General features: G+C 38.9%; 1 long non-coding RNA gene across 1 annotated transcript in view; it reads right to left on the reverse strand.

Moving 5' to 3' along the window:
• Positions 1-16,572, reverse strand: part of LOC140526569 (uncharacterized) — a 39,648-nt gene extending 23,076 nt beyond the window's left edge. The window contains exon 1 of the long non-coding RNA XR_011974431.1: positions 16,462-16,572. This is a non-coding gene — a long non-coding RNA (uncharacterized lncRNA). The remainder of the gene's footprint in view (positions 1-16,461) is intronic.
• Positions 16,573-16,776: the final 204 nt, after the last annotated feature.

The following is a 16,776-nucleotide window of genomic DNA, read 5'->3' on the forward strand; positions in this document are numbered from 1 at the left end:
CACAAATGTGACAAAAGCTGAGGATGCCGAATTATGTGTAGGAAAGTATGGCTCAGGGAAAGGAATTCAAAAGGTCAAACAATTACAGATGATACATAATCATCACACTTTTATATAACAATCATTTTCCTTGAAAGAAAGAATTAGAAATACGTATTAGTCAAAGTGAGTATCAAATAATAGTACAGCAACTAAGTAGCTAATAGTTCATCAAGTAGGAAAAAACTACTTTTTGATGTAGAAGTTTTCCCTGAACATTGCACAGACCACTGGTTTGTCAAGGAAAAGATGAAAATGAATAAAGGAAAAAGAAAAAAGAATAATTCAAAAAGACATGAAATTTATTTGAAACAACTTAATCCTGTACCATTTAAAGAAATAATAAGTGAAGATGGAGTAAAGACAGAGACTTGCCTGAGATCTCCCAAATTCCCCTCTAAAATACTTAAAAATAATACCATAAAATAAATTCTCGAGCAGCATCCAAAAGGATGGGGAGAAATAATTTTCCAGCTCAAGACAACCTAGAAGGTCAGCAGAAAAGGTCTTTTTCACTGAGGAGAAATAGATCAGAGTTCAGAGTAAGCTGTGCCTCTGCACACCAACAGCAAGGCTTAGGGGTGACTGAACGGCAGCTGCGATTACTGGGGCTCTCAGTCTACAGACAGTAAGGTGGTCAGAGGAGTGACCAACAGGAGATTACAAAGGATCCTTTCTTGGAACTAAGCATAAGACTCTTGCATTGTCCATATGTGGTTCCAGGTCAAAGTCCCAAGATGAGAAGGAAAATTAGCACACTAGTGCATGTGGTCAGAGGGGAGCAGGGTCCTTAGTCACAGTTCCAGGATGGAAAAGAGTACTTATGATCACTCACAGTCCAGAGCACAGGCCAGAAGAGCAGGGAACACACCTCTTCTTAGGTCATGCCATCTTGGAAGAACTGAAAACTTACAGACCCCCAGCACTAGCTCTAAAAACACCAGCACAAAATACCTAAAGCTTTGGACAGTGCTTTCTTCACCCTAGCAGAACATCACCATTTTAACATAAAGTGAAAAGTGAAAAATTAAGCTTGAAAAATAAGTAGACATCAAAATCACCAACAATACCAGACTGTAGAAAAATTACTATGGTGACAGGGAAGGTCAAGCCAGCAAACTCAGAAGAAACCAGTCAAAATAGATATATCTAAATCTTCAAAGAAAAATTTGAATTGGTCTCATGCCCAAAAAAAAATTCCTAGAAGCATAAAAAAAAATAAGAGAGATAGAAGGGTGAAATAAATGAAAATGATGCAAGAAAGTTATGAAAAAAAGTCAGTGGCTTGGGAAATGAGGCACAGAAAAAAATGAAGAAAATAACATTTAAAAAGCAGAATAGATCAAATGGTAAAAAGAGGTTAAAAATTCCACTAAAGAAAAGAGAAGTCCTTAAAAAGCAGAATTGGCCAAATGGAAAAAGTGAGTTTTTGTTCACTGAAAAAAAATAATTCCTTAAAAATTAGAATTGGGTGAGTGTCAGCTAATAATTTGGTAAAGCATCATGAAATAATAAAACAAATTCAGAAGAGTGAAAAAATATAAGAAAATATTACATATCTCATTGGAAAACAACTAGCTTGGAAACTAGATCAAGAAGGGATAATTTAAGAATTATTGAGGGGGCGGAGCCAAGATGGCGGAGTAGAAAGACGCACATACACATAGCTCTGAACCCACAACCCATAGAATGGCTACAGGGAAGTAACTCACGGCGAATTCCGCACCCAGAGGCCACGGAACATTGGAGCGAGGGAGATTTCTGTTCCAGAGAGACCTGCAAACCTCTCGCGGGGGGTCCTTCTCGCTGCGGACTGGGCGCCGGGACTGGGAGCTGAGTGCAGCCCTGCCGCGGCCGCGGCACCGAGAGGAAAAGATCCGAGCAGGCTTCACAGACAGGATCTCCAGAGGCCACGCGGGTCCCTCCACCCACAGAGGGATCTGCAAACCTCTCGCAAAAGGTCCCTCGCGCTGCAGACACAAAGCCCAGCCCAGACCTGCTGCGGCCACGGCTGCGGCACCGAGAGAAACAGATCCAAGCAGGCTTCAGGGACTGGATCTCCAGCGGCCGCACAAGTCCCTCCACCCACAGGTGACAGGGGTGGGTGAGAGAGTCTCTTTGGCGGGTCGAGAGGGGAGTGGGGTGCCCCCATAATTCAGGCCCCCCCCCCCCCCCGGGAGGTAGAAGCTGAGAGGCAGCTGCAGAATGGGGCTCCCCAAGCGGGCGGGAGCCTGAATCTGAATATATTGCCGAAGGTCTGCGCATAAACCCCCTGAGGGAACTGAGCCTGAGAGGTGGCCCTGCCCCGATCTCAGCACCAGATCATAATCTCATACTGAATAGCAGCCCTGCCCCCGCCAAAAGCCCTGAGGCTGGAAGCAGCATTTGAATCTCAGACCACAAACACGGGCTGGGAGGATCAGGAGGTGAGGTGGGTGTGAGGAAAATATTCAGAGGTCAAGTCACTGGCTGGGAAAATGCCCAGAAAAGGGAAAAGAAATAAGACTATAGAAGGTTACTTTCTTGGCGAACAGGCATTTCCTCCCTTCCTTTCTGATGAGGAAGAACAATGCTTACCATCAGGCAAAGACACAGAAATCAAGGCTTCTGTGTCCCAGCCCACCCAATGGGCTCAGGCCATGGAAGAGCTCAAAAAGAATTTTGAAAATCAAGTTAGAGAGGTGGAGGAAAAGCTGGGAAGAGAAATGAGAGACATGAAGTCAAAGCATGAACAGCAGATCAGCTCCCTGCTAAGGGAGACCCAAAAAAATGTTGAAGAAATTAACACCTTAAAAACTAGCCTAACTCAATTGGCAAAAGAGGTTCAAAAAGCCAATGAGGAGAAGAATGCTTTCAAAAGCAGAATTAGCCAAATGGAAAAGGAGATTCAAAAGCTCACTGAAGAAAATAGTTCTTTCAAAATTAGAATGGCGCAGATGGAGGCTTATGACTTTATGCAAAACCAAGAAATTACAGAACAAAGAGAGAAGAATGGAAAAATGGAAGATAATGTGAAATATCTCATTGGAAAAACAACAGACCTGGAAAATAGATCCAGGAGAGACAATTTAAAAATTATGGGACTACCTGAAAGCCATGATCAAAAGAAGAGCCTAGACATCATCCTTCATGAAATTATCAAGGAAAACTGCCCTGAGATTCTAGAACCAGAGGGCAAAATAAATATTCAAGGAATCCACAGAACACCGCCTGAAAGAGATCCAAAAAGAGAAACTCCTAGGAACATTGTGGCCAAATTCCAGAGTTCCCAGGTCAAGGAGAAAATACTGCAGGCAGCTAGAAAGAAACAATTCAAGTATTGTGGAAATACAATCAGGATAACACAAGATCTAGCAGCCTCTACATTAAGGGATCGAAGGGCATGGAACAGTATATTCCAGAAGTCAAAGGAACTAGGACTAAAACCAAGAATCACCTACCCAGCAAAACTGACTATAATACTTCAGGGGAAAAAATGGTCTTTCAATGAAATAGAGGATTTTCAAGTATTCTTGATGAAAAGACCAGAGCTGAAAAGAAAATTTGACTTTCAAACACAAGAATGAAGAGAACCATGAAAAGGTGAACAGCAAAGTGAAGTCATAAGGGACTTACTAAAGCTGAACTGTTTACATTCCTACATGGAAAGACAATATTTGTAACTCTTGAAACATTTCAGTATCTGGGTACTGGGTGGGATTACACATGCACACACGCTCACATACATAGAGACAGAGTGCACAGAGTGAATTGAATAGGTTGGGATCATATCTTTAAAACAAAATGAAATCAAGCAGTGAGAGAGAAATATATTGGGAAGAGAAAGGGAGAAATTGAATGGGGCAAATTATCTCTCATAAAAGAGGCAATCAAAAGACTCATTAGTGGAGGGATAAAGAGGGGAGGTGAGAGAAAAACATGAAGTCTACTCTCATCACATACCACTAAAGAAAAGAATAAAGTGCACACTCATTTTGGTAGGAAAACCTATCTCACAATACAGGAAAGTGGGGGATAAGGGGACAAGCAGGGTGGGGGGGATGATAGAAGGCAGGGCATGAGGAGGAGAGTGCAATTCGAGGTCGACACTCATGGGGAGGGATAGGATCAAAAGAGAATAGAAGTAATGGGGGACAGGATAGGATGGAGGGAAATATAGTTAGTCCTATACAACACAACTATTATGGAAGTCATTTGCAAAACTACACAGATATGGCCTATATTGAATTGCTTGCCTTCCAAAGGGAAGGGGTGGGGAGGGAGGGAGGAAGAGAAGTTGGAACTCAAAGTGTTAGGATCAACTGTCGAGTAATGTTCTTGCCACTAGGAAATAAGAAAAACAGGTAAAGGGGTATAGAAAGCTATCTGCCCCTACAGGACAAAAGAGAAGATGGAGACAAGGGCAGAGAGGGATGATAGAAGAGAGAGCAGATTGGTCATAGGGGCAATTAGAATGCTTGGTGTTTGGGGGGGGAGGGGATAAAAGGGGAGAAAATTTGTAACCCAAAATTTTGTGAAAATGAATGTTAAAAGTTAAATAAATAAATTTAATAATAAAAAAAATTAAAAAAAAAAAAAAAGAATTATTGAACTACCTGAAAGCCAAGAACTAAAAAGGACCCTAGATATCACATTTCAAGAAATTACCAAGGAAAACTTATATGACATCTTAGAGTTAGAGGGTAAAATAAAAATTGAAAGAATCCACTAATCACTTCCAAAAAGGAATCCTCAAATAAAAACTCCCAGGAGTATTATAGCCAAATTTCAGAGTTCCTAGGGTAAAGAAGAAAATATTGCAGCTAGAAAGAAAGAAAAAAGGAAGAAAGAAAAAATTGAAGGGAAGAAAGGAAGGGAGGGAAAAAGGAAGGAAGGAAGAAAGGAGAAAGGGAAGGGAGGAAGGGAGAGAAGGGAAGGAGGAAGGGAGGGAAGTGAAGGAGGGAAAGAAAAACTGGGAAGAGAAATGAGAGCAATGGAAGAAAATCATGAAAACCAAGCCAATAGCTTGCTAAAGCAGACTCAATAAAATGCTGAAGAAAGTAACACCTTTAAAAATAGACTGACTCAAATGGCAAAAAAAATCCCAAAAAGCTAGTGAGGAGAAGAATGCTTTAAAAACCAGAATTCACCAAATGGAAAAAGAGGATCAAAAGCTCACTGAAAAAAATAGTTCTTTAAAAATTAGAATGGAACAGATGGAGGCTAATGACTTTATGAGAAACCAAGAAATCACAAAACAAAACCAAAAGAATGAAAAAATGGAAGATAATGTGAAGTATCTCATTGGAAAAACAACTAACCTGGAAAATAGATCCAGGAGAGACAATTTAAAAATTTTGGGACTATCTGAAAGCCATAATCAAAAAAAGAGCCTAGATAACATCTTTCATGAAATTATCAAGAAAAACTGCCCTAATATTCTTAACCAGAGGGCAAAATAAACATTGAAAGAATCCACTGATCCCCTCCTGAAAGAGACCCAAAAAGAGAAACTCCTAGGAACATTGTGGTCAAATGTCAGAATTCCCAGGTCAAGGAGAAAACATTGCAAACAGCTAGAAAGAAACAATTCAAGTATTGTGGAAATACAATCAGGATAACACAAGATCTAGCAGCTTCTACATTAAGGGATCGAAGGGTGTGGAGTATGATATTCCAGAAGTCAAAGGAACTAGGACTAAAACCAAGAATCACCTACCCAGCAAAACTGAGTATAATACTTCAGGGGAAAAAATGGTCTTTCAATGAAATAGAGGACTTTCAAGCATTCTTGATGAAAAGACTAGAGCTGAAAAGAAAATTTGACTTTCAAACACAAGAATGAAGAGAAGCATGAAAAGGTAAACAGCAAAGAGAAGCCATAAGGGACTTACTAAAGTTGAACTGTTTGCATTCCTACATGGAAAGACAATATTTGTAACCCTTGAGACTTTTTTCAATATCTGGATAGTTGGTGGGATTACACACACACACACACACACACACACACACACACACACACAGAGAGAGAGAGAGAAAGAGAGATAGACAGAGAACACAGGGTGAATTGAATAGGATGGGATCATATCTTAAAAAAATAAAATTAAGGGGTGAGAGAAAAATATATTGGGAGGAGAAAGGGAGAAATAGAATGGGGCAAATTATCTCTCATAAAAGATGCAAGTAAAAGACTTTTCAGTGGAGGGAAAAAGGGAGGAGGTGAGAGAAAAAACGTGAAGCTTACTCATCACATTTGACTAAAGGAAGGAATAAAATGCACACTCATTTTGGTATGAAAACCTATCTTACAATACAATGTAGGAAAGTATTGACGAGAAAGGGAGTGGGGGAGAAGGGGATAAGCAGGGTGAGGGAGATGATAGATGGGAGAGCAGTGGGAGGAGGGAGCAATTAGAAGCCACCACTCTTGGGGAGGGACAGGATCAAAAGAGAGAATAGAAGAAATGGGGGGCAGATAGAGGGAAATATAGTCTTACACAACACATCTATTATGGAATTCATTTGCAAAACTACACAGATATGGCCTATATTGAATTGCTTGCCTTCCCAAAGGGGATGGGTGGGGAGGGAAGGAGGATCAGAAGTTGGAACTCAAAGTTTTAGTATTTTGAGTATTGTTCTTGCATAAACTAGGAAATAAGAAATACAGGTAATGGGGTATAGAAAGTTATCTTACCCTACAGGACAAAAAAGAAGATGCAGATAAGGGAAGGGAGGGATGTTAGAAGGGAGGGCAGATTGGGGATAGGGGTAATTAGAATGCTTGGCCTTTTGGGGTGGGGAGAGGGGAGAAATGGGGAGAAAATTTGGAACCCAAAATTTTGTGGAAATAAATGTTGAAAACTTAAATAAATAAATTTAAATACAAAAAGCAAAAAAAAAAGTGATCATTAAATGAAATAGAGACCTTCCAAGAATTCTTGATGAAGAGACCAGAGCCCAGTAGAAAATTTGACTTTCAAACACAAGAATCAAGAGAAGCATGAAAAGGTAAACAGTAAAGAGAAACCATAAGGGCCTTACTAAAGTTGAACTGTTTGCTCTCCTACATGGAAAGATAATATTTGTAACTCTTGAAACTTTTCTCAGTATTTGGGTAGTCAGAGGTATTATACATATATACACAGACAGAGGGCACAGGGTGAGCTGAATAGGAAGGGATGGTATCTAAAAAAAATAAAATTAAGAGGTGAGAGGAATGTATTGGGAGGAGAAAGGGAGAAATGGAATAGGGTAAATTATCTCTCATAAAAAAGGTAAAAAATAACTTTCTCAATGGAGGGGGAAAAGGGGAAGGTGAGAGGGAAAAAGTGAAGCTTATTTTAATCATATTTGACTTAAGGAGGGAACAACATGCACATTGAATTTAGTATGAAAATCTGTCTTATACTACAGGAAAGTAGGAGAGAAGGGGATAGTAGGGTGGGGGGATGATAGAAGGGAGAGCAAATAGGAGGAGGGAGTGATTAGAAGTAAAAACTTTAGGAGAGGGATAAGGTCAAAAGAATAAATGGAAGGCAGGATAGGATGGAGGGAAATATAATTAGTCTTCACAACATGACTATTATAGAAGTCTTTTGCATAACTACACATATATACCCTATATTGAATTGCTTGCCTTCTCAGTGGGGATGGGTGGGGAAGGAGGAAGGGAGAGCAGTTGAAACTCAAAGTTTTAGGAATGAATGTTGAGATTGTTTTTACATGCAAGTGGGAAATAAGAAATACAGTTAATGGGGTATGAAAATCTATCTCGTCCTACAAGAAAAGAGAGACAATGAGGATAAGGGAAGGGAAGAGTGTGATAGAAGGGAGTGAAGATTGAGGGAAGGGGTAATCAGAATGCACTGTGATTTGGGATGGGGGGAGAGGAGAGATGGGGAGAAAATTTGGAACTCAAAATCTTGTGGAAATGAATGTTGAAAACCAAAAAGTAATAAATATTTTTTTAAAAAAGTAAAAAAAAAAGAAAAATAATTTTAAAACCAACAAAATCATAATAACGAGAAACTGGAAACAGATATTAGAGATGTCACCGATACCAATTATGATGGCTTTATAATGAACTTAACTGAAATAAACTTGTTGATATAACAAGACCAAAATACCTCAGAAATTACCTCATTCAGGAAAGATTTGCCTTACTTTCAAATAGGAATGACAGCCAAAGGAAAAACTGTTTTAAATTATAAACTTGTTTAAAGTTGTTAACATATAAACTTGTAACTTATGGAGAAGGATACTGAAAAATTTGACCAGTATCATGCCATAAAACAAACGTAAGATGTAATACCTATATTGGTTTAGAGAAAGGTTAGCAGAGATCATACCAGGCAAAGTCATACCAAGAATATTTAAGGGCAAAAGTGTAAGAAGAACAATGAATATAAAAGTGGAAAAAATCTGTAAATAATGTTACATGTAATAAATTGTTTTTTCCATAAAAAAATACTGGAATCCCCATACCTAGACTCTAATATCACCATTCTAAATGTATTTATACAGGTAGAAATGGTATAAAGGGAACAAAGGGAACAAATACACATATAGGTGATCCATACTGGAGGAAGCACAATTGTAAAAGTACTGTAGGACTAATATACAAAGTTTCTGAAGAAAGTACCAAAAGGTAAAGATACCAGAGATGTAGAAAAACTCAATCCTTATTCATATCCCCAAATAGGAAACAAATATATCAGTAATTGCACCTTTATATGATCCTCTTCTATCTGTACAAACTCTTTATGTAAGTAATCTATACAAAAGTAAAAGGCATAATAGATAAAAATATTAGTAGGGAAACACCAAGTTTTTGCAAATGATATTCAGCAGTTGATCACAGTGTTACCATTTCACAACTGACTTGAAAGATGTAGAGAATATAAGATCTTACTGCGATTGTTGTCATTTAGATAGAATTTATTAAAGGCTTATTATGTGTTAGCACAGTACTAAGCCTGTATTTGTGGGTTATGAAAAAGCATTTGATTCAAAAGAGCAAAATATCATCTCAAAGTCTAATTTTGAAAAAGGGGAATCTCAATCATGCATCAGAATAATTCAAGATTCCTTGAAAGGCAAAACAATAGCATTTATTCTATTCATTGAAATCCCAAATATAAAAATCAGGTGAGTTATCAAATAGGGAAATGAATGTTTGACAAAAGTATTCAGCCTGTGACGAGGTAAATTAGCTCAGAATCCAAGTAGAATAAAATTTGTTTGAGGATGGTGAGATTCCCAAGGTACTACTATTTGTAGATGACATCTTTTTGGTTATATCAAACTCTAGAATGTAGAAGAGCTTCCCTGAAGTAGTTTAAAGCCACTCTCAAAAAAAAATTTGACTTAACCATCCACACAGAAAAAGCACAAAGAGGAGGAATAATATCTTTTGCCCAGATAACCACATGTATTTAAATGGAAACCTATAGAGCTGAGTCAGTTCAAATGGATGATGAGTTGGACCCCTCAATAAACAAGATGAGGAAAATGGGCTGAATTGCCTTCAAGATATTGCAAACAAAATCCTTTCTTTTTAGTACCAATATTCTACTGATATTACCATAGTGTAATGACATATAGACTATAGCAATAATATGAGTTAAAATTGAATATTACCACAGGAAAATGAAAAAGTTCATGAGAAGGCTGTAATGTTTAGCCAATAAGAACCATAAAAAAATAGTAGGAGTAGGGGGGCGGAGCCAAGATGGCGGAGTAGAAAGACGCACATACAAATAGCTCCGAACCCACAACCCATAGAACGGCTACAGGGAAGTAACTCACGGCGAATTCTGCACCCAGAGGCCACGGAACATTGGAGCAAGGGAGATTTCTGTTCCGGAGAGACCTGCAAACCTCTCGCGGGGGGTTCTTCGTGCTGCGGACTGGGCGCCGGGACTGGGAGCTGAGTGCAGCCCTGCCACGGCCGTGGCACCGGAAGGAAAAGATCCAAGCGGGCTTCAGGGAAGGGATCTCCAGCGGCCACATGGGTCCCTCCACCCACAGAGGGACCTGCAAACCTCTCACAAAAGGTCCCTCGCACTGCAGATGTGGAGCCCAGCCCAGACCTGCCGCGGCGAACAGATCTGAGCAGGCTTCAGGAACAGGATCTCCAGCGGCTGCACAAGTCCCTCCACCCACAGGTGACGGGGGTCGGTGAGAGAGTCTCTTTGGCGGGTCGAGAGGGGAGTGGGGTGCCCCCATAACTCAGGCCCCCCGGGGAGGTAGAAGCTGAGAGGCAGCTGCAGAATGGGGCTCCCCAAGCCAGCGGGAGCCTGAATCCATTGTGGAAGGTCTGTGCATAAACCCCCTGAGGGAACTGAGCCTGAGAGGCGGCCATGCCCTGACCTGACCACCTGAACTTAATCTCACGCTGAATAGCAGCCCTGCCCCCACCAAAAGCCCTAAGGCTGGAAGCAGCATTTGAATCTCAGACCACAAAGGCTGGCTGGGAGGATCAGAAGGCGAGGTGGGTGTGAGGAAAATATTCAGAGGTCAAGTCACTGGCTGGGAAAATGCCCAGAAAAGGGAAAAGAAATAAGACTATAGAAGGTTATTTTCTTGGTGAACAGGCATTTCCTCCCTTCCTTTCCAATGAGGAAGAACAATGCTTACCATCAGGCAAAGACACAGAAATCAAGGCTTCTGTGTCCCAGCCCACCCAATGGGCTCAGGCCATGGAAGAGCTCAAAAAGAATTTTGAAAATCAAGTTAGAGAGGTGGAGGAAAAGCTGGGAAGAGAAATGAGAGACATGAAGTCAAAGCATGAACAGCAGATCAGCTCCCTGCTAAAGGAGACCCAAAAAAAATGTTGAAGAAAATAACACCTTGAAAACTAGCCTAACTCAATTGGGAAAAGTGGTTCAAAAAGCCAATGAGAAGAATGCTTTCAAAAGCAGAATTAGGCAAATGGAAAAGGAGATTCAAAAGCTCACTGAAGAAAATAGTTCTTTCAAAATTAGAATGGAACAGAAGGACGCTAAGGACTTTATGAGAAAGCAAGAAATCACAGAACAAAGAGAGAAGAATGGAAAAATGGAAGATATTGTGAAATATCTCATTGGAAAAACAACTGACCTGGAAAATAGATCCAGGAGAGACAATTTAAAAATTATGGGACTACCTGAAAGCCATGATCAATAAAAGAACCTAGACATCATCTTTCATGAAATTATCAAGGAAAACTGCCCTGAGATTCTAGAACCAGAGGGCAAAATAAATATTCAAGGAATCCACAGAACACCACCTGAAAGAGATACAAAAAGAGAAACTCCTAGGAACATTGTGGCCAAATTCCAGAGTTCCCAGGTCAAGGAGAAAATATTGCAAGCAGCTTGAAAGAAACAATTCAAGTATTGTGGAAATACAATCAGGATAACACAAGATCTAGCAACCTCTACATTAAGGGATCGAAGGGCATGGAATAGGATATTCCAGAAGTCAAAGGAACTAGGACTAAAACCAAGAATCACCTACCCAGCAAAACTGAGTATAATACTTCAGGGGAAAAATTGGTCTTTCAATGAAATAGAGGATTTTCAAGCATTCTTGATGAAAAGACCAGAGCTGAGAAGAAAATTTGACTTTCAAACACAAGAATGAAGAGAACCATGAAAAGGTGAACAGCAAAGAGAAGTCATAAGGGACTTACTAAAGTTGAACTGTTTACATTCCTACATGGAAAGACAATATTTGTAACTCTTGAAACATTTCAGTATCTGGGTACTGGGTGGGATTACACACACACACATGCACACACGCACACATACATAGAGACAGAGTGCACAGAGTGAATTGAAGAGGATGGGATCATATCTTAAAAAAAAATGAAATCAAGCAGTGAGAGAGAAATATATTGGGAGGAGAAAGGGAGAAATTGAATGGGGCAAATTATCTCTCATAAAAGAGGCAAGCAAAAGACTCATTAGTGGAGGGATAAAGAGGGGAGGTGAGAGAAAAACATGAAGTCTACTCTCATCACATTCCGCTAAAGGAAAGAATAAAATGCACACTCATTTTGGTAGGAAAACCTATCTCACAATACAGGAAAGTGGGGGATAAGGGGACAAGCAGGATGGGGGGGATGATAGAAGGGAGGGCATGGGGAGGAGAGTACAATTCGAGGTCGACACTCATGGGGAGGGATAGGATCAAAAGAGAATAGAAGTAATGGGGGACAGGATAGGATGGAGGGAAATATAGTTAGTCCTATACAACACAACTATTATGGAAGTCATTTGCAAAACTACACAGATTTGGCCTATATTGAATTGCTTGCCCTCCAAAGGGAAGGGGTGGGGAGGGAGGGAGCTAAAGAAGTTGGAACTCAAAGTGTTAGGATCAACTGTCGAGTAATGTTCTTGCCACTAGGAAATAAGAAATACAGGTAAAGGGGTATAGAAAGCTGTCTGGCCCTACAGGACAAAAGAGAAGATGGAGACAAGGGCAGAGATGGATGATAGAAGAGAGAGCAGATTGGTCATAGGGGCAATTAGAATGCTTGGTGTTTGGGGGGGGAGGGGATAAAAGGGGAGAAAATTTGTAACCCAAAATTTTGTGAAAATGAATGTTAAAAGTTAAATAAATAAATTTAATTATTAAAAAAAGTAGTAGGAGTAAAAGACATTATCAAGGAATTACAAGATAGAAAGAGAATATTGTTTGGTCATGTTATGAGTGTGAGGTTTCACTAATACCCTCATTAAGTCAGTGGACATTAAGGGAAGCCCTCAGCAACTTGAGTAGGTAACTGTGAGGCCAAGCAAAGTAGGATCTTAGTTGTTTTTATTTTAGCATAATCAAAAAGTATAACGCCTCTATTTGAATGTAATTAAGGAAGATCTTCCCCACCCATTGATGGACCTGCCTATTGAGGGAAGTTTGATTTGGGGAGCTGTTTTGTAGGAGAGTCCCAAGTACCTTTTGTTTTTTCTATTGAGGCACTGAGTCAGAGGGTCATGCCCTCTGGCTCTGAAAAGTGTATAAGTACTCTGAGGGTGAGGTTTCTCTTTGGGGCTTAGTTTTTGGAAGAAGCTTTGTGTGCCAGATGAGACTCTGGGAAGCTTCTAAGCATCCCCGCCCCCCCCCCTTTGAAAACCCAGGTGTTGTTGCTTCCCTCTCTGGTAAAGATAGAAGCAGATCAAAGAACCTATGTTAAGAACTCCCCCACCCCCGTGTATGTTGATACAATACACTGATACAATAACCTATGGGAAATATGTGGCAGGATATGTCCAAGAGTTACATAAGATGAGTAGGCATGATTGAGTTGCAATTCAAATCAATAGAACTGCAAAATCAGTAATGTCATATACCCATTTATCATGTTTTATATATATATATATATATGTATTCTCATTGTATATCTACATTTACATTGTATCTATTTATCCATACATAGATAGTTATAGATATCATAATGAGTTCTTTGTCCTTCATTCTTAAAGAAGACCACATATATATTTATATATACATATACGTGTTTGTGCATCCGTATGTATTTATGCTATCAAACATCAGAAAAGTTAAACATCTTGCCCAGAGTTAGACAGCTAGTAACTATCAGGTCTGGAACTTGGACCTCACATGTTCTGATCATAAGACTTCTATATTTTCTATTCTACTATCTTGCACAGAAACTTTTAATATGTGCCTATCCTTGGGTAAAATGTCCCATCAAACCTATTGGGAAAGTAAGAATACTACATTTCAAAAAGATTTAACTAAACTTGATAGGAGAACTTTGTTATGTTATGGGGGAAAAATCTTAATTATAGTAATACTACAGTGGAAGAAGGACTATACTTTGAAATAAAGAGTTCTGAAGCTCTCTTTATATCCTCAACACCTCGGAAAGTGCCTAAAACATAGTAGGAACTTAATACTTATTGAATCAAGTTAATTCTAGGGCTGAGCCTAAATTGCTTTACCTGCAAAATGAAGATTATCATATTTATATTATCTATCCTGTAAGAATGTAGGAAGATACAATGATATTTATAAGTAAGCTGACAGGAGAAGCTGATATGGGACAAAAAGTTAGAACATGAGTGAACTCATAATAATATATCATTTTTTCAGTCTACATTTTTTTAATGTTTCCTCTGTTGCAATACCCTTCTCCTCATAAGACTGCAAATATGTATCTGTAATAGATAAGATCCATTGTCAGGGAGGGGGTATCCTTAACATTCTATAATCTAATGTTCTGTGTCCTAAGCTCCCTTCTAGAACTTTTATTCTGTCCTGTGTTCTGACCTATGTTCTATCATAGGAGTTGCTATTCTTTATTCTAAGTATGTCATAGTAGATAAAGAATGGGACAAAAATCAGGAAAACCTGGGTTCAAGCTCCACCCACATGTGGCTTGTGTGCCCACATACTAGGCTCTTAGATTCTCATTGCTTCTGGACAACTCTTTGATACTATTACTTGAAGAACAGAGTCTTATCTGGATTGGTAGAAATTTTTTTCTTTTTCATAGGGAGTTTTCTGTACCAATGAAATCACTGAGCTCCCACCCAATAAAAGATATAGTCTTCTATAAGAACCTTGTAAGACTTCCATTCTATAGTCCGTGATCTAACTTTTTAAGTTTTAAAGTCCTTTCCAGCTCTGCCATTTTATGGTTCTATGAGTTCATTGAGGAACCATATGGCTATAATTGTACCTTAGCTATAGGTGAAGGAGGTCCTATTGTTCTAAGATTTTGCTTTTACCTGCTTATCACTTTTCAAAAATATTGTTCAACAGATTGAAAAATATGCCTTTTCTTAGCAAGAAAAGCCTGATGTTTTCTTCCCCTGCATGCATGGGAAGTTTGGCCTTTGGGGAGTTATCAGACCATGATAAAAAAAAAAAAAAAAAAAAAAAGGTCAGTGTTCAAGTGTGGAGAGAAATGTTTAGACCAGTTCTTTTTTTATGTTTTTTGGGTTTTGTTTTTTTTTTTTTGCACGTGGCTAACTCCTTTCCAAGTAAGTATTGCCTGGCTGGTTTTTTTCTTCCCTGAACATTTTTAAATTCTCACTTCAGAGCACAACCCCTCCTTATCAGTGGTAAATGGGCCTGAGGCAAGATTCAGTGGAAGTTTGGACAGGTTTTATCCTGGTTTCCTAGGGGATATAGGTAAGCTGCTCTGTGTTTGCTGGTGGTTAGGAATGTGTGTCTTCATTCATCTGGGAAAGTTGCTCAAAGTACAACTAGATCTTCATTCCAGTTCAGTCGTACCTTAAATGATATGACCATGATATGACATGAAATGATTAGCATCATTTCACATTAATATCATTAATACAGCATAGCTAGCATTTCTTGAATGTATCTCATTGGACTGTAGAATTTTGAGCTGAAGGAGATCTTAGGGAAAAATTATTTCAACTCCCTCATTTTACAGATAGGAAACTAAGGCCCATAGCAGCAAAAATCTCATAAGGAGGAAATAGAAGAGCTGAGATTTTAACTGAGGGTCTCTGATTCCAGATGAAGTACCCATGTTCAATTGTTCAGTCTGTCATTTCAGATCAGAGAAAGGTGTTTGCTTTTGACAAAGCTTTGAAAATTCGTCTCCTTTCTGTCTTGCAAGTGTGTGATTGAGACCACTAGCAAGTTGCTTCTTCCTTTATGTGAGACTCAGGTTTTTGATATATAAAATGGGGATGGCCATATTTATGCTAGTTCACAGGACTATTATAAGAAAAGTGTTTTATAAATCTCAAAATTCTATAGAAAATAGGAGCTATTTTTAAAAAATGTAATTAATTTATTTGCTTTCAGGTTTCAACAATCACTTCCATAAGTCTTAAATTTTCTCCCCCTCCCCAAGATGGTATGCAGTCTTATGGTTTCTACACTTACATTTTTATTAAACACATTTTCACATTAGTCATATTGCATAGAAGAATTAAAACAAATGGAAGAAACCATGAGAAAAACCAAAACAACACAAGAGAAAATAATTTGCTTCATTCTATGTTCTGGTTCCATAGTTCTTTCTCTGGAGGTGGATGGCATTTTGCCTCCAAAGTCCTTTGGGAATGTTTCAGGTTCTTGCATTGCTGTGAAGGGCTAAGTCTACCAGAAACAGTCCTCGTACACTGTGGCTGTTACTATGTATAATGTTCTCCTGGTTCTGCTCATTTCACTCAGCATCAGTTCATATAACTTTTTCTAGGTTTTTCCGAAGTCCTCCTGTTTATCATTTCTTATAACACCATAGTATTCCATTACATTCATGTACTACAACTTGTTCAGCCATTCCCCAATTGATGGACATTCCCTCAATTTCCACAAAAAGAACTGTTAAACAGGAGCTATTTTTAACACTGCCTATTAGACGCTTTGAGACACCATTGTAATACATGAAACTTGATTAATCATAAAAGTAAATCACTTTTAACCACAGAGAAAAGAATTTTCTACCTTTGAAAATCAGAGTAAAAATAAAGTGTTACTTCTTGTGTTCCCCCAGGCCATTGTATATCTTCCTAATGTTTAGTTCTGGTTCTACTAAAAACACAAGTCAGATAGTGATGATTCAAGTCCCTACTAGACTCTCAAAGGTATCGCATCCCTTAAGGTTTGAAGTCCTGTCACCATACTGCTTACCTAACATTATTGTGAAGTAATAGACATTATTGTTATGCACCTAAGGGCTTTGTGTAATGCAATTTCTTTTTTATTATAAATCTAACTAGTATCAGCATACATAAATAGGACTATACAAAGAAGAACCTA

The sequence above is a fragment of the Notamacropus eugenii genome, chromosome 1, assembly GCF_028372415.1.
Source record: "Notamacropus eugenii isolate mMacEug1 chromosome 1, mMacEug1.pri_v2, whole genome shotgun sequence".
Taxonomy (NCBI): domain Eukaryota; kingdom Metazoa; phylum Chordata; class Mammalia; order Diprotodontia; family Macropodidae; genus Notamacropus; species Notamacropus eugenii.